The sequence below is a fragment of the Nomascus leucogenys genome, chromosome 2, assembly GCF_006542625.1.
Source record: "Nomascus leucogenys isolate Asia chromosome 2, Asia_NLE_v1, whole genome shotgun sequence".
NCBI lineage: Eukaryota > Metazoa > Chordata > Mammalia > Primates > Hylobatidae > Nomascus > Nomascus leucogenys.
In genome coordinates this window covers 125,958,244-125,983,867 of record NC_044382.1, presented here as the reverse complement: position 1 = coordinate 125,983,867, position 25,624 = coordinate 125,958,244, and the positions used below count along the sequence as shown (strand labels likewise).

The window sequence follows — 25,624 nt, the reverse complement described above, 5'->3', positions numbered from 1 at the left end:
TAAGGAAGAGGACAAAAGGAATCTGAAGCAAGAAAAGATGTATGCCACGTGAAATTATGCATTATCATATTGGTTCCAGCTTTACAATAAACTATAAAAGGACACAAAGGTCTTTCATAAGGTGTACTTTCGGAGCATACTGAACTTCTCTGACCATGCTGCAAGTTGAAACCCTTCTTTGAAATGGTCTACAGAAAAGAGAATAAATGATAACTTTATCTGCCTGATTTTCTCCACAGGTTCACATTTTCCACTCCTTAGTGTTTACACTGGGAGGAGCTAACTTCTAGGTTGCATCATCTAGGCTCTTGGTGGCCAGTCAGGGATTTAAGATGCTTCAGCCTAGGTGGAGTACCAACCCAAGGAGAGAGAAAGTAGGTAACTGGGGAAATATGAGAACATTTACAAGGCAGATGTCATTGCAATCCCTTATTCTGAACCCATTTCTGTTTCCTAATCTCCATAGTGGATTAGTTACCAAATACCATTATATACCAATATCCCACGTATGTCTCCTTCTATTTCAAACTCTTAGCATTTTTATCCAGGACAATGGCAGTAATTTCTTACTAATTTTCCCTAAATTGGCTTTGCTTCCCTCTACTGTATCCTCCATGATGCTGTCAGAGTAATTTTTCTAAAGGGTAAATCTGCTGTGTTGCTCCACTACCTAAAAGTTCTTCAGTGGCTCCTTACTGACTCTAGAGTAAAAGCCATGTCCTTAGCACAGGGCAAAAGTCCTTGTAATCTAGCCTCTGTTTCCATCTTTAACCTCGTAGCTCATCACTGCTCAAAGAGCTCCTTGTGATCAGCACATGATTGTCTGACTGTCAGGTTACCCACATATGCCCTGCTACCTTTTCCATTCATCTGTTTTAGGAATGCTATCCACCTCCTATTCTTTACCTGGCTAGGCTCTATTCAACCTTCGAGTTCAATATGAAAAACCAATAAAAACATTTCATCATTTATTCATTCAAGAAATGTTATTAAGCTCCTCTATATACCAGATATTATTCTATGTTCTGAAGATGCAGAAGTTAATAACATGGATAAAAATCTGCCTCTCTAGAACTTATATTCTTGAGGAGGAGGAAGACAATAAATACATAAAATGTTAGCTAGTGAGAAGGGACAAAGAGAAAAATCAAACAGGAAAGAGCAATAAACATTTTGGGGGGTTGCAATTTTTGATAGGATGGCATGGGAAGAACTCTCTAATGAGATGACTTTCAAGTAAAGATTTGAAGAAGGTAAGGAAGCATGTCATAAGGACATCCTGGAAAAAAGCAGGTCAGGCATGACGAAAAGTAAGTGCCAAGTTTAAGATTACCTGGGGTCTGAGGGTACCTGGAGTGCTTGAAGAGTTGCAAGAGGACAAGAGAAACTGGAGCAGTTAGTGAAAGGAGAATTGTAGAAATGAGGTTAAAGAGGTAGTTTATCTATCATATATGCATTTGCAACTTTGCCATTTTCTTTGAGTGGAAAGGAAGCCACCAGAGCATTTTCCAAGGAAAGCAGAGGAGGGTTTGGCTGTTTTGTTGGGAATAGATGGTAAGAGAGCAAAAGGATGAAGTTAGGAGATTGCTTAGTTGGCTACTTCAGTAATCCATTGTGAGATAATAATGGTTTATTGAGGGTGGTAGTAATGGAGTTGATAAGTAGTGTTAAACTCTGCATACGCTTTCAGCATATAGCTGAGAGTTGAGATGTAGGGTGACATTTTGGCATAAGTAATTGAGATGGAAAAATACAGAGAAAGAGGTATGGGAAGTAGTATAAGATGCATAGTTTGGGGCAGGTTGAATTTGAGATGACTTTGAGTTATCCAAGCAGGGATGTCAAGCATATGTGACATCTGTTAAACCTCATGCATCCCATGAGAAAAAGTTGTCAGAAACATACATTATCATCATGAAAACAATATTCAAATCCATGTGATTAAATGACTTTGTTTTTCACTCAGAGTAAAAGCCAAATCCTATAATCACTGAGGAAGAGGATATAAATACAAAAAGATGTTCAAAGACAATTCAGGGACATTCTGAATTTACGAATTAAGGATTTAAAGGAACCAGAAGAGAGACCAAGAAGGAACTGCCAGTTAAGTAGAAAACAACAACAGCAACAACAACAAAAGATCATGGTATTCTGGGTTATTGATTATTGGTTAAGATAGGTTATGGTTAAGTATTAAGTTGACACAAATATTTAATGGTTTAAGCACAAATATCTTTTTCTTCCTCACATAACTATTTGAAGCACATGTGCCAGAACAGGAGGCGCCTGTCTTTCATCAGTCAGTCAGGTATTCATGTTCCCTCTAAATTATGGCTGTTCTTTCACTGCCTATGGCTTCAGTATTATTATTTACATTTAGCAGTTCACAGGAAAAAGATGGTCAGAGGTGGCATATACACTTTTTAACTTATTTGGCATAGAAACAGTATACATATTACTTCTATGTGCCTCCCATTTTCTATTACTCAGTTTTATGGTCACACCTATCTGCAAGTGAGGCTTAGAAATATGGTCTACTTGTTTACCTCATAAAAAGAAATATAATTTTACTAAATGGACCTATAGCTACCAGTCTCTTTCATACTAACTGAAGAAATTTTCCATGCTGTCCCCCTGTGAATTCTCGTTTTTCTTTGCATGTTGTTTCCCCCTTAATGGATTTATTGACAACATTTATTTGTGTATCCCTGGTGGCTTGCATATTGACTGGGCACTAAGATTTTTCAATAAATATTGCTGGATACAAAGATAAGAGAATTAAAATTATAAGATGTTTTACAATTTACAAAATAATCTGAGTAGTTCAGGTATTCCATTTTGTCAATGGGTGACATGAGACTCAGAGAGGTTAAATGCCTTGCTAAAAATCACATCGCTAGTAAGTGATGTAATTTGCCGAGGTTTCCTGATTTCAGAAATGTGAATAGCCTTAATCATTCTTCTCCATTTAGGTTTACTTGCAGAAGTCATAGACTGAAAATGAAATATTTAAATGACTAAACCCTGATATGTAATTTACTGTGAGTTTTACTATAACCTCTAAGTAGTGATCTTGGATTATGCCACAGACAATGAGCTATTTTGGTTCTCTAATGACATTATATTGGGTGGAGAGTCTAGTGACAGAGACATTGACGTTAAAATTTAAAATTACTGAGTCAAGCTGGAAAAGAAAACAAATGAAATTCAGCAGGGATGATTCAATTAAAGGACTAAAGAGTAGAAGGGGGAAGAATATAAATATAGAAATAATCTTAAAACAATGCCTAAGAGAGGTTCATGTGAAATGTCAGAAAAGTTCAGTGGAGAAAAATCAAATCTCCTCTTGTTTCAAGTCAAACTTACAACGTTGTACTGCTGGAGGGGCCCACATTCTGATTTTAGTCTATGGGCCCAGGGGTGCCTTTCCCATGGAATACCCAGTATATTATTTATTTAAAGGATCAGGAAAACTTTTAAGATGGCCCTTGAGGTATTAATACCAATAGTATTTTACCAAGCAATGTGAATTTATCTATTATGATATTTTTATTTGTAAGTAACAGAAAACCTTTAACTATGTTTCTGGACTTTTTCTTTCAGCTTTGCTAATTGTGGATCAACTCTGGCTACAAATCAGTAATCTCCTTTCATGGTGATATTGTCATTGCAGCAGTTTCTATGCTCACACCAACATTCTTCAGGATCCAGAGCAGAGTAGAGCACAAGTGTCTGAGGATTCCTCACCAAAGTCCTGGGGTTCACTGTGTTTGACTGGCCTTGGTCACATGGTTAACAGCTACACCTCTTAGAAGAGCCACGTCTCCTGATGCATCTGGATTCCAAATGGAAATTAGCAGGATTTCAAAAGGAAAAAGAGATGCCCTCAAAGTGTCCAGAGCAGAAGGTGAGGGAATATCAGGCAGAGGGAATTATTTTAGAAAAGTATCAGGGCAAGATTAGAATTTTGGTTTTCTTTATTTTTCTCTTTGGTGCCTATAATAATAATTGACAGTGCTCAATATATTTTTATTAAACGAATGAATGAATGAAAGAAAATGAATGAATGAAACCATATTTCACTTTGGCTGCAGCAAACGATGTACATAAAGGAAAATGTAAGGTAGTCAGTGTATTGAAGGCAGGCACACAGAAACCAAATTTAATAAACTGCATAAAGCAATGATCATGTTTAACTATTCTTGATGCAGTTTCGATACTGACCAGCTATTAGCCAGCTGCTCCTCAATGCCATGCTTGCTCCTAGATGACTTTTTCTACTGCTCTAGCAGTGAGTGTGAGAATAGGCACATCACTTTTGACCACAGCCTAAGGCAGCTATAAATAGGAATGTGTACACCTTCTGTAAAAATAGTCATACATTGCATTCCAAAACAAAACAAAAAATGAAATGTGTTTGCACCATCTGCTACTTGAGATTACCTGCACCGCTGCTCTTCTACATTAGTGTGGGTAACTGGGCAGAGACTGTACACAATGAGAAATGAGGAATCAGTGGCTATGGACAAATACAGTGTAAGGGATCTGGGGTTATGGTTGATCACTAGCTGAATTAGTCAGAGGTGGTTTCTTTTGTTAAAAACAAAACTCACAAAATCCTCCTCTGAACTCTTAACCAGAAATTATAATAGATGAGGTTTAGACGTACAATAACAAGAATGGCCAAACACTGTACATTCAAGAAAAGCTGACTTTCAGAATAGTTAATTTAGCATGTTATATGCTTATTCAATTATACTGTCATTGCTCATATTTGGGAAACTCTTCTTTTGGTGTAGCCTTCAATTTATGACTAAGAAGACTCATCTACTTATTTTGCTTTACTTCACTTTACTCTTATTTTGCTTTGTTTTATTTTGCACAATGGAAAAGACAAAATACTCATTAGTCACCATACTTCAAATAACTGGATTGTTTCTAAAAATTAAATCCCATTTTCAACATTAATGATGAGTTCATACCAAGGACCATCAAAAGAATGTGCTGCAGGGTCAGAAGAAGATTCCAAAGAGAAATTCTAAATTCAACTTGACCAACAGATGATCACCTGAGAAAGAAGACATTTTCTCAGAGTAAGTTTATTTCACCACTCAAGAACTTAGCTGTATGTACCTACTCTAAAAGTTTTTACGAAAGCATCAGGATTGATGTTAGACATCTTCTTTCCAGAGCCCATGCCAGATATACTAGACAACTGCATGAGCATGGACAGCTACACTTGTCCGTAATATTGATAAGCCAATATTATGTTGGTATACACTACTTTATAGACTCAACATTTTAACTATAAAATGTGCTAAACTTTTTTTCTAATACTTAATATTGGTCATATTCATGGTGATCATTTTCTTGTTAGATAACTTTTCTGTGATGATCATTTTCTTGTTAGATAACTTTTCTGTGAGTTCCTGATTAATAAAGTTGCGGAACAATGGAGAAAATCTGAAAGAGCACCTAGAGTGGTTACAATCAATTCTATAAATTCTTTTTAAAAATTGTGGTAAGACTGAGCTAAAGCAGAATTCACCCTTTTTAGTGTACATTTCCATGAATGTTTGACAAACACATACAATTATAAAACCCCTAGTACAGTCAATATATAGTAGTTTCATCCCATAAAAAGATCGCCTGGTGCCTCTCTGTAGAAAAACCCTCCCCACTCTACCCTGATAACTAGTTACCTGTTTTCAGTCCTTATAGGTTTGATTTTTTTGGCGTCATATAAATAGAATTGTAGAGTAAGCAGTCCTTGAGTCTAGCTTCTTTCATGTAGCATAATGTATGTGAGATTCAACCAAGTTGTGAGTATCAATACTTTGTTCACTTCTTGATTGCTAAGTTGAGTTCATTTTATGGATAAACTACTGTTTTATTCACAAATTGCAGGGCATGTGAGTTGTTTCCATTTTATGGTACTTATGAATGAAACTGCTGCAACATCCATGTCCAGGTTAAAAATGATTATAAGTTTTCATTTCACCTCAGTAAGTACCTATAGGCTGTTCACTGGGTCATATAATAAATGTATGTTTAAATTGAAAAGACATTGATGAACTATTTTCCAAAGTAAATATAGTATTTTAAAGTCTCCCCAGAAAAGTGTCATGTTTCAGTTGTTCCCCATCCTCCCCAGAACATGGTATTGTCAGTATTTTTTATTTTAGCTATTCTAATATGTATAAAGAGGCATCTCATTGTGATTTTAGTTTGCATTTGTGTTAAGCATATTTTCATATGCATATTTGTTAACTAGTCTCATTGGTGAAGTATCTGTTCAATTGTTTTATCATTTATTGTTATTTGTTTGCTTTTATGAGTGTTGAGAGTTTTTTTAGATAATCTGGGTAAAAGTCCTTCATCATACATAAATATTACAAATACTTTTCCCAACACATTGCTTATTTTTCATTTTCTTATTGAAGAGCAAAGGTTTTTAATTTTGATGGGGTCCAATTTGCCAGTTTTTGAAAATGTGGTTCTTGCTTTCAGGTATCTTAAATCGTTGCCTTGAACGGAAGGTCACAATGATTTTCTCCTATGTTTTCTTCTAGACTATTTTGTTCAGTTAGATGAACACGTCTGTGTTTTCACAAGCACAACAATTTATTGATTAGCATCTCTTCACAGAAAGTCCGAAAATCATGTAGTTTGTACTCTCCAATATTGGTCTTCTCTTTCAAACTTGTTTTGCTACTGTAGATTAGTTCTTTCCTTTCCCAACACATTTTAAAATAGGTTTTTCAATTTCTACAGAAAAAAAATCCCAGTTGGATTTTGATAGGTTTTGCATTGAATCTATCGGTAAATGTGGAAATAATTGACATCTTAATATTCAATTTTCCAAACTATGAATACAACACAGTTCTCCATTTGTTTAGGTCTTCTGTGATTTCCTTCATCAGTGTTTTGTAGATTATAGCACAGATGTGCTCTTGTACAGATTTTGACTTATACCTATTTCAAACTTTTTGATGCCACTGAAAATTATGCTTTTGAAAATTTCAATTTACAATTGTTCATTGCAAATGCATAGAAATAAAAGTGATTTTTGGTTATCAAATGTGTATCTTGCAACTTTTTAAACTTATTTATTAGCTCTCTTGGAATTTTGTTGTCGCTATGGTTACCTGAAGTCTCATCTTAACTTCCCTGTGAGCTTATACCTCAGATAGGGTCTGTCTCAGAGTTTTTGACAGATATAGAGACTCAACCAGGGGTAGACTCCTCATACTTCTTACTCTGCATGGCCTGTGGTTGAGAGGGTGTGATGTTGTTCTCTGTTATCCTGGTTCATCCTCAGTCTCAGGTAGCCAGGTCTTGGAGTGGAGCTTTCTCAGGGATTCTGCCCCTCAGTAAGTCTGGGTCCAAGTCAGTTTCCTGCCTCTTTCTCAGCCAGTGGGTGTTCACATGTGTCCTAGGGGCAACAGTTTTTGCTGCCTTTCCTAGTTGCCTAAGGCTTTTGCTCTTAAGGAAAGAAAGTTCTAGGCTAGGCTTCATGGCTTTTTTGCAGCAGTGTTCACTTCTTACCTTCAGGCAGCACCACAAGGAAGGCTTCCACTCCCACTCCACCCCGAGTCTTTTTTGTGAGCATCCTGTGAGGTCTGGGGAGAAGAGTTTGCAAGTGGCTGTAAGCTCCCCTAGTGTCTGTTGTGGCTAGGGTTCTATGCTCTCACACTGGCTCACACTTGATCTTGAGCAGTTTGCTGAAGATTTTAGCTGAAAGTTTCTTTCTTGCTTGCATGACAAACCTGTCTTCCCCCTGAGCTGTGCCCTAGGTAAGCCAGTGCTGAATCCTTCTCCTTGAAGTTTCCTGTCTTTCCTTAGATTTCAGGCTATGGGTTGGTTTGTGAACCTTTGGTTTCAATGAGTTTTTAGAAGGTTGATTTGTAGATTTACCTTATTTTTTTTCCTTCTTGCTAGGGTAAGAGTGGTATTTTTCTGCCTTTCTACATCCTAAGTGGACATTGGAATTCTGTTTTAGTCTTATCCATAATTTTTTGTCTGTCAGTAATAAATTCAAGTTGATTTTCAATTTTGAGTGATTGGCACAAAATAGCAGAGTGACAACATATATGCAATTTATTTTTTTCATTTTATATTATGCTATGTAAAGCATAATTATACCCATTCCACCCTTACATCCATGACAAGATTATCAATCCTGAGTACCTTCTATGCAGGCTTTCTTTTGGAGTGGTAATTTTCATTTGGCTAGGCTACAGTTACATGATATTACATCCTTTTATGTAATAAAATGGTGGGAAATGGTTCTTTCTCTCTAAATATCATTTCTTCTATCTGTTGGCTAAGGAAGTCTCTTTTATGTTCTCTTATAAAAGATGTTTCTTAATATATCTTTTGAGTATTTCTCATTTCCTACAAGTTATTACTTCTCTTGACCCAACTTTACTTTGAAAGGAATTCCCTGCATAAACTCTAGAGTACTTTTTTCAGTTTTCAGAGAAACTGTGATTCCTGTCTTTCATGAGCTCCCAGATCGCTTCCTGGGTGAAAAACACTAGTATCTATTTCACGATCTTTTTTATAAGCCTTCCCCTTTCATTTCAAGTTCTGATTTTTTAATGATAGTGTCAAGTAGGTGCCTGTCAAGACTGACTTTTGTATTTTAATCTACCCTGACCTCTCTTGGTTTATAAAAACCTTGTTCAAAATGTTATTTTCTGTGTAATTAAGGCTTTTGTACTCTGTCTTACCTTTTATAAGCTTGTCCCACCTTTCCAGCCTTATTTTTTACTCGTGATGTAGTGGAAATAACTCTGAACTTTGAGACAGGAGACTGAGTTCTAGTCTGAATGTGGCCAGTATTTTTTTAAATTTTTAATTAAAGATACAGTTTCTTTTTACTCCTCTGGTCAGAAGCACTGCCTTATTTCAATCTTGACAAAAAAAATATATACATACCTATTTTATTTTCCCCTGAATGTCTTTACAGTATGCTGTTTGGATGTTTTCATTTTAGAAAATTGTTCTTGATTACTAATTTCACTATATTTTTTCAGAGAAGAGTAAAAGGTTGATCTGTTCATTTTTAACTAAAAACAAACAAACATATTTTAATGTTTCAGCAATTCTGGTATTGCTAGAATTTTCACTCCAGATCTGCCAGTATCTTTAAAATATTACTTCAGATTTTTATCTGCCAGCAGAGGAATGGTGAAATTCAATAGGTTTTACCAGCATTGTTAAAAAAAAAACTAATATAACATGTATAACTCGTACTTTTTATTAAGAAATTTGGACCTACAGAAAAAGCAGTGTTTTGGAGACATTTTTATAGACTTTATGATCTTTTGTATTTTCCTCTTGCTCACCATATATTTGTCTCTGTACCCTTCTTTCATTAAAAAAGACTCATTTTTTAGAGCAATTTTAGGTTTATAGAAAAATTGATCAGAAAGCACAGACAATTCCCATATGCACCTTCCTCCCACACTTTAGTTGCCCCTAATATTAACATCTGGCATTAGTGTGGTACATTTATTGCAATTGGTGACCCAATATTGATACATTTTCATTAACAAATTTCATAGTTTACATTACAGTTCATGCTGTGTTGTGCATTTTGTAAGTTTTGACAAATGTGTAATTGCATGTATCTACCATTACAATATCTTATGGAATAATTGTTTAACTGCCCTAAAAATATCCTCTGCTCTATGTATTCATCCCTCCCTCCATCCCCCTGAATTCCTAGCCACCATTGATCTTTCCACTGTCTCCAGACTTTTGTCTTTTTCAGAATGTTATATAGTTAGAATCATATGGTATTATACCTTTTCACATTGGCTTTTTTCACTCAGCAATATTAAGATTTCCTCAAAAATTTTTGTGGTTTAACATCTCATTTCTTTTTATCACTAAATTATATTCTATTGTATGAATGTACCACAGTTTTTTATCAACCCATTAGTGGATAAAAATTTAATGTTTTGGTTGCCTCCCAGTCTCAGCAATTATGAGTAAAGTTGCTATAAAAATTCCTCCTTCATTTTCGTAAGTGACAAACAAATCACAGCTTCCTTCAGAATGGTTTCTTACCCAAGGTCACTAAGAGCTGCACTCCCCTGAGTTGTAGCTGATTGGGAGGAAGACAGCATGTGACCCAAGATAGCCATGCCATCAATTACATTTCTTGCCGAACTGAAGAGTGGCTCATACAGTGGTCTACTCTTAGTGTTCTATACAATAGCCACAGCCTATAATAGATATTGCCAAAATCAATCAAAATCTCTCTTTTGGAGTTTGAATTCAAAGTATTCAGAAATCAAAAACCAGTTTGTTGGTTTAAAACTTTGCTGGAAAGAGAAATGGGTGTATGCTTCCAGAGATAACTATTTAAAGAGGTTGCTAAACTCAGAAGTAACAGAAGAGAAGAGGCAATTAAACTGGAAGATACTTCAGCCAAAGGGGAACTTCAGCAGATTTACAGCCTTGTCTGGACTTGTCCAGGAGTAACACTGTAGTGTCAATAGCCTCACTGAAAACAAACTTGGTGGATAGAAAGGACATTTAAAATCTCAAGTCGGATATCTACTTGGTAACATGGTAGGAAATTTTTCCTTTAGTTCCTATGTGTGTTAATCTGGAATTCCATTAGTTTTTTTTTTTTTAATTAGCCTTTGAGCTCTTATTAAGAGTATAAAAACAAGAACTGCTGATGCCAGTGACTGGTTAAGACTAATAAGAAAATATGAGAGATAAAGGAAAAAACAGTGAAAGAAAGGTTATATCTGTGAAGGAGATACTTTAATATTATAATACTGCTGTTTGTAAAATATATCTCAATTGTCTTTTCTATTTATTTCTGTAAAAAATTTCAAAATAATGGCCAGATGTGGTAGCTCATGCCTGTAATCCCAGCACTTTGGGAGGCCAAGGCGGGTGGATCACTTGAGGTCAGGAATTCCAGACCAGTCTGGCCAACATGGTGAAACCCTGTCTCTAATAAAAATACAAAAATACAAAAATTAGCTGAGCATGGTGGTGCATGACTGTAGTCACAGCTACGTGGGAGGCTGAGGCAAAAGAATCTCTTAAACCTGGGAGGTGGAGGTTAGAGTGAGCCGAGATGGTAATAGAGTGATTCTGTCTCAAAAAATATATATATACACATACACATACATATGTGTGTATATATATGTATATATATATGTGTATATGTATATATGTGTGTATATATATATGTGTGTGTGTGTGTGTATATAAAATATTTTTCCAGAAGTATGCCATTAGCTATTTTTACTTTCCCCCTTACCCCCAAAAGACCCGGTTGTCCTCCCAGAAAAAATTGGTACATAAATCTAATTGAGCATAAGCATTTATGTATCTTAATGGATAGAATTTATGTTAATATTTTTCATAGCATAATATAAACAATATTATAAAGGCAGAAGGAATAAGAAGGCTGCTGCTGCTGCTGCTACTGATGATGCTAATGAAGATAATGATAGGGTAGCATTTCCTAATCCATGATTCTGATCCTGGCACACGAGTCAGTGGTTTACACTAATTTTTCCATTTAATTTTTATGATAAATATATATGAACTTAAGCAAAGAAGGATTAAGTGGTAGTGATTAAGCAAAGTTGAAGTTGGAATAAAAAAAAGTTGACTGTGATACCATACAGACAGGGCAGCCAATGAGAAGGCCCAGGCACAATGAAAAACGGAGCATTTGCAGAAGGGAAGGGCAGATAACAAGTGACCAATTCTGCAGATGTACCTCTGTGGGTCACCCAAGAAAGACTCAAAGTGATGCCTCCATTAGACAGAGCTTATTTTCAAGAAAGCCTAGAGAGCTTCCTTCTACTGGCTATTTTTATGACTATGAAGAATGCGTACCTTCTCCACTCCACCCTCCCCCACCCCAATCTATTTCTTTACCAGTTATTATAAATGCCAAAATCTAAGGCTGAAAGGATTAATTTGCACTATGCCTAAGTTCTTTCCTCTCATATATTCCAAATTTCTCAATTATTTCCAATTGTAAGATTTCTCTGACCCCAGGGCTAATGCCTATCTGTCAATTATATTAAATTTACTTTACATAACTTAGGCTGTCTTACTTCCCTTAGATGCCTGCTTAACCACCAGTGCAGCAGTTTCAACTTGAAACACAGTACTGAAGTAGGTATAAATGGCCAAAGATTGGGTAATTGCAGGTACTCTTTATGAACAGCCTGCAAGAAGTTCATCAAATTTCCAGTAACTAATTATAATTGTAGTCATTTTCGGGGGAGAAACTGAAGAGAACTATTTGTCTTCAGAGAAGAAGCTTAAGCGAACCATTTGTCTTCTGGAAACCACTTATGAAAAAATTTTTCACAAATTTTATTTCTATCAAAGATACAGAAAGTCTGATACTAGAAGAATTCTGACATATGAATCTGTTTATTTTTACATATGTATGATTCCACAGATCGTGTTGCTTATAATTCCTATCTGTTTTAAGTTAACTTGTGTCCTTAACTGAGCAAGGCAATGCAACATTATTTTGTGAGAAATCTCTGGAACTAAGCACATCCCAGAATAATTTCAAGTGATAATGTTAAATGAGGTACAAATTACAGGGAAATGCAGTTTGAAAATGTGGCCTAATGAATAGGAAAAAATATTTGAAGCATCAGTAAGAGGTTAAAAATTAAGATTCAAAGATGAAATTTAGAAAGATTTTGAACGTTGCATCAAAGCAAGGAAAAAGCAACTCCTACTCCCAGGAAGCCCATGGTTTTGGAGCAGCAATCAAAGCTGTTCTGGAAAAGTTTGAGGGCAGAATGGATGGCCCCCCTGTACTTGAGCTCTCATTTCTGGCTACTAGCTGAGAGAGAAATGGCTGCTGGGGGAAAAAAAGAGACTTTAATACTGGCTGCCTAGTGTGATAAAATGTACCCTGAACCTGGAAACACCCATTAGTCCTTCATTCCTACTAAATCCAATGGCAGAAAAAGGGATAAAGTCACACATATATACGTGAACAAACAAAACCAACAGAGCCAAAAATGAAGTGAGTGTACAAAAACTTTAGCTTTACTTAAAGTGATCATCTTCTGATAATACAACGTACGAATTCTGAGGATTTACATATTGAAATCTCATTTTGTAACATTTCCACTCAAGCCATCCCATAAAACTTGCAAACTTGCAATGCTGCATTGAGCTTATTAAATAGTGCCAGTATTTATAAGGATAATTCAAAATATAGTGCTCCTTTGTAAAATTCTCAGCAAGAGAATTAAATTTATACCGATGTAATATATTATACTGTTGTTGAAGTTAAATAGAAGTTCAGCAATAGTTACATTAGGAGGGCTGCCAAATACACAAACATAAAAGTCAGGGAAGTTGACCTGACTGGGAGACGTTAGCAAGTTTCTGGCAGCTGTCTTTGCTACCTGTCACTTGGTGACTGGAGTATTGATCCTGAGAGTTAGTTCTTCAGGCTGCATCCTGTCATACATGTTTGTCTTTATTACCTGTTTCATCTGGCAGCTATTTGGTGTGACCACAGTTCTAGTTCTAACAGCTGGATTTTAGAATTACGGAGTCTTAGAGTTAACAGGCATTTTGCAGATCACCGACTACTATCCACCATTAACTCATTAACTGAGTCCCTTTTGGAGGATCTAGGACCCACTGCCATGTAGCCTCTGCTAAAATGCCTCGGGGATCAGGAACTCACAACTCAATTATTGGGGGGAGAGGCTTACTTATTAGAAAGATCCTTTTTAGAACTGAAATCGGTTCTCCCTAGGACTAGGTGTGAGCATTTAAAGGGTGGCTAGCAGCTTGTTACATTTTCAATTGATCATTGAACAGGAAGTCAAGAGTAGAGTGGTCTTTCTGTCTTCAACACAACTGTCATAGTTTCTGCAGCATGGAAAACTAGATTTAGAAATCAACTGGATTCAGAATCTGAATCCCATTCATTCCCTCCTATCTCATCACAACTTTTTCTCTATCAATACCCTAGGTTCACAGGGGAGATATGAGCACATACATATGGAAATAAACACCAAGCGTGCATGTGCACACATGCACACACCCCTCTATGGACAAAATTGCACACATTAGTCTTAAGGATATTTTTCTCTTAACCCCAAAGCCATCCTCTGTGAGCTGGCTGAATCCTATGCAGGACTCTCTTGCCTATAAAAGGCAGCCAACTTTCTACTGCATGCATTCCATAAGCATGTATATTATGAAGAGGAAATAGAAGCTGTTCTTTGAAACTGGAAAATAGGTGTTTTTTTTGTTTGTTTTCTACAATTTAAGAATTACTCTGCCCACTGTAGCTATGCAATTCTTAGTTTTCAAGAAAAGCATCCTCTAAGACAAGGGTGGGAAACAGAAAATTTCAAAACAGACCACAGCCTAATAAAGCCTAATTTCTCCATCCAGTCTGGTTGGCTTTGATCCCTCTGCATCTTGTGGTTATGATTCTACAAATCTATCAGGTGTTAGTTTCTCAACTACTCTTTGGGGCTTTCACAAAGGATAACATATATATATGTATGTCAAATAGCCAAAGAAAATTACTTAGAGAGGCACTGAAAAATAATGAATTAGTTTTTGGCACAAATCCTTTAGGTCATGCTCAAGTAATTCATTTCAATGCCTTGCCTCACAGCTGAACTTTTTAAGGTAATTTTTGAATTGAGTTACCAATGAACATTATCAAGTAAAAGGGCTTCATTGGGACCTGTTCCATTATAATATTCAATAGAAGTCCCATTTGGCTTTGCAGTTTGCTCTGTGTAACTAAAGTAAGATAATTTTCATGTTATTCACTAGAACAATTCAATTTGAATGAATAATGAATAGTTATCCTTGGAAAACACAAAGCAGACACAATGTCTTTAGTATTAAGTTCAAGGAACCCAATATCTGTGCCCTGAATCTGGATCTTCTTTAGTATTTTGGCGTGTGACCTTTGGCAAGGCATTTTAAATTTAATGAAACCAAATTTATCTATATGCTGTAGATAATTTCATGAGAATACTAATTACTCAAGTCATCTGCATGAGACTTGGGGATATAAAAGCTGAAGAGATACAAAGAATTAACTTGCAAGTCATGAGCGCATATACCACAATTTGGGGCTGTTGCAAAGTTTTACTTTTTCTTGGGTCTTATAGTAGAAATCTGTCACATTTTTGGCCGGGCACGGTGGCTCACGCCTGTAATCCCAGCACTTTGGGAGGCTGAGGTGGGTGGATCACGAGGTCAAGAGATCAAGACCATCCTGACCAACCAACATGGTGAAACCCTGTCTCTACTAAAAACACAAAAATTAGCTGGGTGTAGTGGTGCACACCTGGAGTGCAGTGGCGCAATCTCGGCTCACTGCAACCTTTGCCTCCTGGGTTCAAGTGATTCTCCTGCCTTAGCCTCCCAAGTAGCTGGCATTACAGGTGCATGCCACCATACCTGGGTAATTTTTGTATTTTTAGTAGAGACGAGGTTTCACCATGTTGGTCAGGCTGGTCTCAAACTCCTGACCTTGTGATCCACCCACCTCGGCCTCCCAAAGTGCTGAGATTACAGGTGTGAGCCACTGTTCCCGGCCTTAACTGTTATTTAAAACTATATTCAACACAGTTTAATCTCACAAATGAAACATGAGACAGACTTATTAGCACTAGGTACATGCCCAGTAGTTTAGACATCCTATGTATAGGATGCTGTGGTATTCCACCCTATCCATCCTTTGGGACCAAGGCACTTACTTTCAGAGCTTCAAGGGATGACAACTACTGATGACTCACATCTGAGTCCCTCATCAAGACTTGTCTTCAGCCAAAGAGAGTTGCCTTGTCCAGTGTTACATCTGCATCTGATGAGCAGTTGATGCAAAGGTATTAAAGCCTGGCCACCTTGCCTAGGATTGGGACAGTTCTCAATGGCTATATCAATTTCAGAGCTCCCTGCAGAACTGGCCGAGGTGTCTGTTTAAACTGAATCACACTTAAATTTCTTCTGCTCCCCAAGCCTTTTTCCCTTACTTCCTTAAAGTTTTTCCCCAAATTACTCTCCAACAACCCTCCTGACAGCAAGTACCCATATCAAAGTCTGTTTCTCAGGTAACCCAACTCAAGTCACACTAAGACAGGTCTTGACACCATGAATTCTGGGACAACATTCTTTCTGGGCTGTAAGGATCTCTAAGCAATTGCCACTTAGTAATGAAACTTTCTTTAGTGGCCATACATGAAGTCTCTATGCCTTAGAAATATTATTGCCTGGTATAACCTAATATTATGCTGCAATTTAAATGTAAATATGTTTTTGATGTAATAGTATATTGGCTTTTCCCTGAATGTTTTATAATGATGTGTGGGTTACTTGTCCCTGGAAAGCCCAAACACTGAGTAACTGATGCACTCAATGCTTTCTTGGTCAATCTTATTGATGGTGCTACAGTCAAACTGTCCATTAAGTTAATGTGTTCAATGACCAATTCTCGAGGATAGACTATGGCAACAAGGCACACATTCAGTTAATGCTGTCGTTTTGCATTCTCTAAGGTCACCTTAAGAAAGCTATTTCTGGCCAGCGCAGTGGCTCACACCTGTAATGCCAGCACTTTGGGAGGCCAAGGTGGGTGGATCACGAGGTCAGAAGTTCAACACCAGCCTGGCCAAGATAGCGAAACCCCATCTCTACTAAAAATACAAAAATTAGCCAGGCGTGGCGGCAGACACCTGTAATCCCAGCTACTTCGGAGGCTAAGACAGAGAATTAATTGAACCTGGGAGGTAGAGGTTGCAGTGAGCCGAGATCATGCCATTACACTCCAGCCTGGGTGACAGAGTGAGACTTCGTAAAAAAAAAACATAAACAACAAAAACAACAACAACAACAAAAAAACCATTTCTACAATGACTGGACAAGGACAGAACCTATGAGGATATACTAGCCCCTCCTCTCCAAAACTTAGATTAAGGTGGTAAAAACTTAACTTTTTGTTTTAATTGATGATTATCCTTCTCTTCATCACTGAAAGAGAGGACACAGGGATAATTAATGCTTCTGGTGTATTTAAATACGTTTTGAACCTTTTTCTCCACATCAAGCTCCTAGTCATATGGGAAAATCTAGTTGCAAATCTCGAACTAGAAATGATAATAAACCAATTCAAGAGACATTTGCATATTGAATTTTTTAATGTTTCCTCTTAAAATCATCTTATTTCTTGAAAGGAAGATACATAATTAATATGGAAAGTTATAAAGAAAAAAAAAAAGTCCCCTCTATTCCACAAGTCCCTCTCACTAAAGGTAACTACTGTTGATACTTTGGCAGAGGGTTAAGGGAGGACCTTGTAGGGAACAAAAGCATACATGTATGCGGCATGAGCTCATGTGTGCACACAAATGTGCAGGAACTTTCACCAGTCAGTTGCCGCTGCAGTAGAGATTCCCTCTGTTCAGAGCTCAGGAAAAGGGACTTTGAGGAACCCTCTTTGGTTGTGAGTTTCCCTAGAATGAAGTCATTAGAATCTCAATGTGAGGCTGCCTCAAGCACAGGTGAGTTCACTGAGCAGTTTCTATCTACCTCTGATTCTGTTTGTTTTCACAGTATGTGACTCCAGCCATGAGGAACAAAGCTGTTGCCTGCAGATAAAATGTCACATAAACACGTTGACAACGGTAGAAAACATATGGTGAAGTTGGTGCATGTTGTTAAGTGTAAATATCATTTGAAATCATCTTTTTAATTACTGCACACTTGGCTGTGATGATATGAAACCAAAATATCTGGTTATTCCATTAAAGAGTCAGCCAAAATAAAAAAAAAAAAAAAATGGGCAACTGATTTAGAATATATCCCATATATGGCCAGGCGTGGTGGCTCATGCCTGTAATCCCAGCACTTTGCGGGGTGGAGGCAGGTGGATCATCTGAGGTTGGGAGTTCGAGACCTTCCTGGCCGACCTGTTGAAACCCCATCTCTACTAAATACAAAAATAAATTAGCTGGGTGTAGTGGCGGGAGCCTGTAATCCCAGCTACTGGGTAGGCTGAGGCAGGAGACTCGCTTGAACCTGGGAGGCGGAGGTTGCAGTGAGCTGAGATCATGCCACTGCCCTCCAGCCTGGGCAACAAGAATGAAACTCCATCTCAAAAGAAAAATATATTTATATAAAAATATATATTTTAAAAATATATAATATATATATATATATCTCATATGTTTATGAGTGTGGGGTGAGGGATGGAGACTCCAACTTCTTTGATGGTTAAAGGAAAATTCATGGCTGACAAAAATTTACACCTTTACAATTATTTTATGATAATAATAAGCATTAGAGATAAGTAAAAAACAAACAAGAAAAACTAAACTAAATGTATAATTTTATTTATTGTTAGTATGAAATTTTCTTTAGATCCTTCTTTAATGCTCATTTAATCCTTTATTCAGACATTTATTGACAGCCAACTTTGTGTTAGGCTGAGTTTCAGATATTGGAGATACAGCGGGGGCGGGGGCATGGCAAATTAAGTTCTTGACTTCCAGTGCAAACATTTAGTGAAGTATACAAACTGATTGACTTAAATATTTATTTTTAACTGGTTTATTGAATGGTCTAAACATCATGGACTTTATTTTTCTTAAACCATTGACATTTAAGATGCTTGATCATGAGGCATATTTTGTTCTTTCACTTTTTTTTTTTTTCTTTGAGACAGAGTCTTGCTCTGTTGCCCAGGCTGGAGTGCAGTGGCATGATCACGGCTCCCTGCAACGTCCGCCTCTGGGGTTCAAACGATTCTCCTGTCTAAGCCTCCTGAGTAGCTGGGATTATAGGTTCACACCACCATGCCCAGATAATTTTTTTTGTATTTTAGTAGAGACAGGGTTTCACCGTGTTGCCCGGGCTGGTCTCAAACTCCTGAGCTCAGGCAATCCACCCACCTCAGCCTCCCAAAGTGCTAGGATTACAGGCGTGGGCCACTGTACCCCACCCCACTCTTTTTAAAACCTCCTTTTTATACCTGCTTAATTCCTTCTAAGACCAGATTAGCAGCATGAGGGTTTAGAAGAAAAAGTCAAATGTGATACTCCAGCCAGCCAGCACTGTGCCTCCTCTAGGAGAGAAGCTGACATGAGTGTCTGAGTTAACATCTAGCTCTTGAATTTTGGACAAAAGTCATGTTCTTCCAAGAACTCTCTTACTCTGCTTCACTCAGATATAGCTAGCTAAGAAAAAAAAAAAAGAAAAAGAAAAAAATCCAAGGCAGAGAGAGGAAAATTCCTTTCTCCCTTTCCGCAGCTTTTAGCCTTCTGCCAAGACCTGTCATAGGCCAAACCTATGGGAAGTCGCCTGGCAGGGAAGCCTGAGAAATGCCAGGAGGGGCCAATATCTTCAGGTACAGAGCAGAGCCAGAAGGGAAAGTGTGCATGTGAGGACTGGGGACCAGTTTGCAGGTTGTCACTTCCAGCTTTACTCCTACCTGAATTTAGTCTGGAGAACCAGAAGTGACTGACTTTTAATCATTTATTACTTCTAGGCTCCAAAAAAGAATCCCCTGTTAGAGTCAGAAGAAAACTGAGAATTTTAAGTGATGAAATTGCAACTCACAGCTTCAATAGGCGTTAGAATTGCTTTCCCTAGGAAGCTTTGTATGTAGATCCTTAAACAGAAGGCAGCATGTGTCAGAAAACGGAAAGATAACATACAGCAAATTCTTATAACCCTTGTGTGTTCGTGAAACCATATGTGTTGCACATTTTTCCTGGAAGGTATTTAATTCATGAATAGTTGGTTTTATTTTTGTATTTTAGGTAAAAGTAAGGCACTAAAAAAAGACAATTTTTTAACATCCTAGGATTTTTTCTTTTTTTTCTCCGAAGAGTGTTTTTGTTTTATTTTTTTAATTATTTTTATTTATTTTAACTTTTATTGTAAGTTCAGGGGTACATGTGCAGGTTTGTTATAAGTAAACTTGTGTCATAGGGGTTTGTTGTAAAGATTGTTTCGTCATCCATGTATCGTATTAAGCCTAGTACTCATTCGTTATTTTTCCTGATCATCTGCCTCCTCCTACCCTCCATAAAAGCAGTTTTGTTCTTTTTACTTTGATATCATTTTATTAGTAATTAAGATGAATATACTTAAATATCAGACAGGTCTCTATACGCTAAAATGGAGTAGCCAATAACATTATAAGATGGAAAAACAGGATTTTTATGTGTTTAGTGGGTTTCATTGCTTTATTGTAATTCTTTCGAAATAAAATATAGATTTAATTATACATAATTCAAAGAATAGTTACAATTTTAGAATTTCACATTTATTAAGGCACCACTTTGTATCCTAATGCTTTTTCATTCTACATAGCATTGCTCAAATCAAATAATATTTTTATAATTTAAATTAGATTTATTCTTTGCAGGGTAAAGATGTTTCATAAAATTTTGTGCTTTCAGAAAAGCTACTTTACCCTGCCTTCCTCTGTAAATATTATGCAAAATAATTTCTAAGTCATCCTAATCGGATTAAAATGGATTATTTAAATCATCAGAGGTATAGATGTCAAACTTGTCATGGTTTTCCATTTTGATTTAAAAATCCTCATTGGACAGATATCTAATCATCTTACTTTACATTTCTAGACACTTCTGTTTTACTCCGCAGGAAGGACAATTTTTTTCTATGTGGAGATTCCTCATATTTCAGATTTTTCTGCATTTGGCCCATAGACTGTAGCTCCTTTAGTCATTTATTAAAAGGTTATGTTAAAATTCAAGTCATGCTGCTCATGTGAATCAAGCCCCACTCACTTTTCCATCTTAAGAGTAAAGGAAAACCAACTTTCATTGAAAGTGTTCACTTTGCAGATCAGTTAAATAATCTTTAAGCAATGGAATTTGGGGTCCTAGTTTAGCTGCTGAGGGTACAAAAATGTAACATACAGCTACTTTGCTCAAGGTGTTCATGATAGTTTTAAAATAATTTGGGCACCTTGTTTGATATGTTAACTTTAGTATCCAAAATTCTAACCTTCACCATTAATCATAATTTATTCACATTGTTATGCTAGCATAACCACCATCTACAATATATCCACATAACTATTTTCATCATATAAAAATGAAACTTGACCTACTAAACAATAACTTTCTATTCTCTTTGACTCCCCAGCCCCTGGCAACCATCATTTTACTATCTATCTTTATGAATTTACCTATGTACCTCATATGAGTAGAATTACACAGTATTTGTCCTTTGTGACTACTTTATTTCACATAACATGATGTCCTCAAGCTTCATTTATGTTGTAGCATGTGTCAGAATCCTCTTCCTTTTTAAATTTGAATATTCCATTGTATGGATATAGCACATCTTGCTTTTCGTTCAGTTTTTTTTAACTTTTGAGACAGTCTCACGGTCACCCGGGCTAGAGTGCAGTGGCATGATCTGGGCTTACTGCAACCTCCACCTCCCGGTTTCAAGTGATTCTCCCACCTCAGCCTCCCAAGTAGCTGGGACCACAGGTGTGCACCACCAAGCCCATTATCCATTCAGCTTTTAATAGCCACTTAGATTGCTTCTACGTTTGGCTATTGTGAACGATGTTGCTGTGAACATAGGTGTGCCAATATCAATTTGAGTCCTTGCTTTAATTGTTTTAGGGACATATCCAGAAATGAAATTTCTAGATTATACAGTATTTATACTTTTAATTTTTTGAGAAACTGCAATACCATTTACCATTAGTGGCTGCATAATTTTACATTCTTACCAACAGTGCATAAGGGTTCCAATTTCTCCACATCCTCACCAACGCCTATTATTTTCTGCGTTTTTGATAGTAGCCATTCTAATTGGTGTGAGGTAGTGTCAATTGTAGCTTTGATTTGTACTTCCTTACTGACTAGTGATGTTGAACATCTTTCCATGGGCTTGTATATCTTCTTTGGAAAAATGTCTATTCACGTTCCTTGTCCATTTTTTAATTGAGTTCCATTTGCTTACTTGTTGAGTTGTAAGTCTAAAAAATTTAAGTTAATTATTTAAGCAAACATTTATTGAGCACTACTTATATATCAAGTGTTAATTATATTGATGCAGTTTTATTAGAAATTTTATTTCTACATGGCATATGGAAATTCACTTCATTCTGGCTTATATTCAGCTCATGTAACTCGTCCTATGTTGTTAGAGTCAAAACAGTGAAAGAATTACCTCTATGAGACAAAAGAGAATCTTAGAATTTTTTCCTTGTAATTGATTAAGGCACCACCTAGAAACCTTATGGTGCTCTAGTGTTTTAAGTTTACTGTTTAATTGTACTGGATAAATTACAGTAAGAATAAATTACTTTTTTACATAGAGCAATTTTCAAGCAATATCCCCTCAAGCTTGTAATAACAGAATTTAGTATTTATATGGGATTATGAACTATCTAGGTATCTGCTGATGATCATTTTTGGAGTCAGTTCAGTTACTGGAGAAACAGAATAATGGAGAAAATCATCTTCCATATGTAATACTTAAAACCTGATAAAAGAGGTCTTCGTTAAAAGGAAAAGGTCAAATAGCTTTCAAATTTCCTTCTTGTTTTATAATTTTGCAATAATATACAAAGTAAAGTTTTCTTAGTTTTCTCTTTGCTAGTTTGCATTTTTGTCTTTTCTTTGTAATCAGAGTTAACCTGTCATTAGTTTAAAATAGGTGGTTTTAAGATTTTACTTGCAAGCCTCATAGTAACCACAAAAAATCCTATAACAGATACACAGAAAATAGAAAGCAAGAATTTTTTTAAAATACCAGAGAAAAACACCTTTATACAGGGGAAAACAGAAACGAAGAAAGAAAAAAAGAGGACCAACAAAACAATCAGAACACAAATAAAAAAATGGTGGCAGTAAATCCTTACTTATCAATAATAACATTGGATGAAAATGGACTCCAAGACACAAAGTGAGGCTGAATGGATTAAAAAACAAAACCCAACCATAAGCTGCATACAAGAAACTAACTTCAGTTATAAAGACACACATAGACTGAAAAGAAAGGGATTGAAAAGATATTTCATGTAAATGGAAAACAAAAACAAAATGAGTAGGAGTAGCTGTACTTATATTAGAAAAGATAGATTTCAAGACAAAAACTGTAAAAAAAAACTAAAAAGAAAATGAGCACGAGTAGCTGCACTAACATTAGATAAAATAGATTTCAAGACAAAAACTGTAAAAAAGGGGTCATTATATAATATTAAAAGGATCGATGCAGCAAGAGGATATAACAGTAGTAAATATATATGCACCCAACATTGGAGCATCCAGTATATAAAGCAAAAATTATTAGAGCTAAAGAGAAGGATAGACACCAATACAGTAACAGCCAGGAACTTCAACACCCCACTTTCAGCATTGGACCAATTATCCAGACAGAAAATCAAAAGAGAAACATCAAACCTAATCTGCACTATAGAACAAATAGGCCTAATAAATGTTTGCAAAGAATTTCACCAAATATCTGCGGAATACATTCTTCTCTGTAGCATATGAAACATTTTTTAGAATAGACCATATATTAGGCCACAAAATCAGTTTCAAACAATTTGAAATCACATTATCTTTTCAGGCCACATGGTATAAAATTAAATATTTATAACAAGAGGAACTTTGGAAATAATGCGAACACACGGAAACTAAACAATATGCTCCTGAATGACCATCAGGTCAATGAAGAAAGTAAAAAGAAAATTTTTAAATTTCGTGAAACAAATGAAAATGGAAACACAACATATCAAAACCGATGTAATAGAGCAAAAAAAAGTCCTACTAGGGAAGTAAACAGCAACACCTACATCAAAAAAGTAGAAAATTTTAAAATAAACATCAAAAGATGCATCTTGAAGAACTAGAAAGGCAAGAGCAACTCAAACACCCCCAAAATAGAAGGAAATAATAAAGATTAGAGCAAAAATAAATGAAATTGAAACCAAAAAAACACAAAATATCAATAAATGAAAAGTTGGTTTTTAGAAAAGATAAAATCTACAAAACTTTAACCAGATTAAAAAAGACAGATTAAAATAAATAAAATCAGAGATAAAAAAGGAGACATTACAAGTGATACCACAGAAATTAAAAGAAATTATTAGAGATTATTATGAGCAACTATATGCCAATAAATCAGGAAACATAGAAGAAATGGATACATTTCTAGACATATAAAACCTATGAAGATTAAATCATGAAAAAAATCTGCAACGTGAATAGACCAAAAACAATGACAGTGAAGCAAAAATAAAATGTCTGCTGTCAAAGAAAAGTCCAGGACCTGATGGTTTCACTGCTGAATTCTACCAAACATTTGAAATAGAACTAATACCAATCATACTCAAACCATTTCAGAAAATCAAGGCTGAAGAAATACTTCCAAACTCAATCCACATGGCCAATTTATTAACTTGGTACTAAAACCAGATAAAAACACAAGGTAAAAAGAAAACCACAGGCCAGTATCTTTCTATGAATATAGATGCAAAACTCCTCACAAAGTACTAGTAAGCTGAATTCAACAACACAATAAAAAGATCATTCATGATGATCAAATGGGATTAATCCCAGGGATGCAAAGATGGGTAAACTTATGGAAATCAATAAATGTGATACATTTATATCAAAAGAATAAAGAAAAAACCCTATTACTATTACAACTGATGTCAAAAACAAAGCATTTGATACAATTCCACATAGCTTTATGGAAAAAACCCTCAATAAACTGAGTATAGAAGGACTGCAATAAAAGCCATATATGAAAAACCCACAGCTAGTGTCATATTTTATGGAGAAAAATGAAATCTTTAAGATCTGGAACAAGCTAAGGATACCCACTTCACCACTTTTGTTCAATGTACTATGGGTTTCCTAGCCAGAGCAATTAGAAGAAAAAAATAAAGGGCAACCAAATTGGAAAGGAAGTCAAATTATCTTATTTGCATACATATTTTATGTTTAAAAAACCTAAAGACTCTACCAGAATACAATTAAAACTTACACATTTGGTAAAGTTTCAGGATACAAAATCAGCATACAAAAATCAGTAGCATTTCTATATGACAAGAGTGAACAATCTGAAAAAGAAACCAACAAAGTAATTCCATTCATATTTGCTACAAACAAAATAGACTACCTAGAAATAAACTAAACCAAAGATGTGAAAGATCCCTACAATGAAACTACAAAACATTGATGAAAGAAATTGAAGAGGACACAAAAATATGTAAAGATATTCCATATCATGGATTGGAAGACTCAATATTGTTAACATATTCTTATTGCTCAAAGCAATCTGCAGATTCACTGCAATTACTATCAAAACACCAATTACATTCTTCACAGACATAGAAAAAATAATACTAAAATTGATATGGGACCACAAAAGACCCTAAACATCGAAACTCGTGCTAAACAAAGAGAACAAAACCAGAGGAACCACATTATTCAACTTAAAATTATGCTACAAAGCTATTGTAACCAAATCAACATAAGGCTGGCATAAAAACAGACACATAGACTAATGGAATAGAACAGAAAACTCAAATAAATTTGCATATTTACAGGCA

General features: G+C 35.9%; 1 long non-coding RNA gene across 1 annotated transcript; it reads right to left on the bottom strand.

Annotated features, from left to right (window-relative positions):
* Positions 1-12,470: 12,470 nt before the first annotated feature.
* On the bottom strand, positions 12,471-25,268 carry LOC115837546. Its single transcript, XR_004032561.1, has 3 exons — positions 25,189-25,268; positions 25,044-25,051; positions 12,471-12,483 (listed from the first exon to the last, which is right to left on the bottom strand). It is a non-coding gene; the product is annotated as an uncharacterized LOC115837546 (long non-coding RNA).
* Positions 25,269-25,624: the final 356 nt, after the last annotated feature.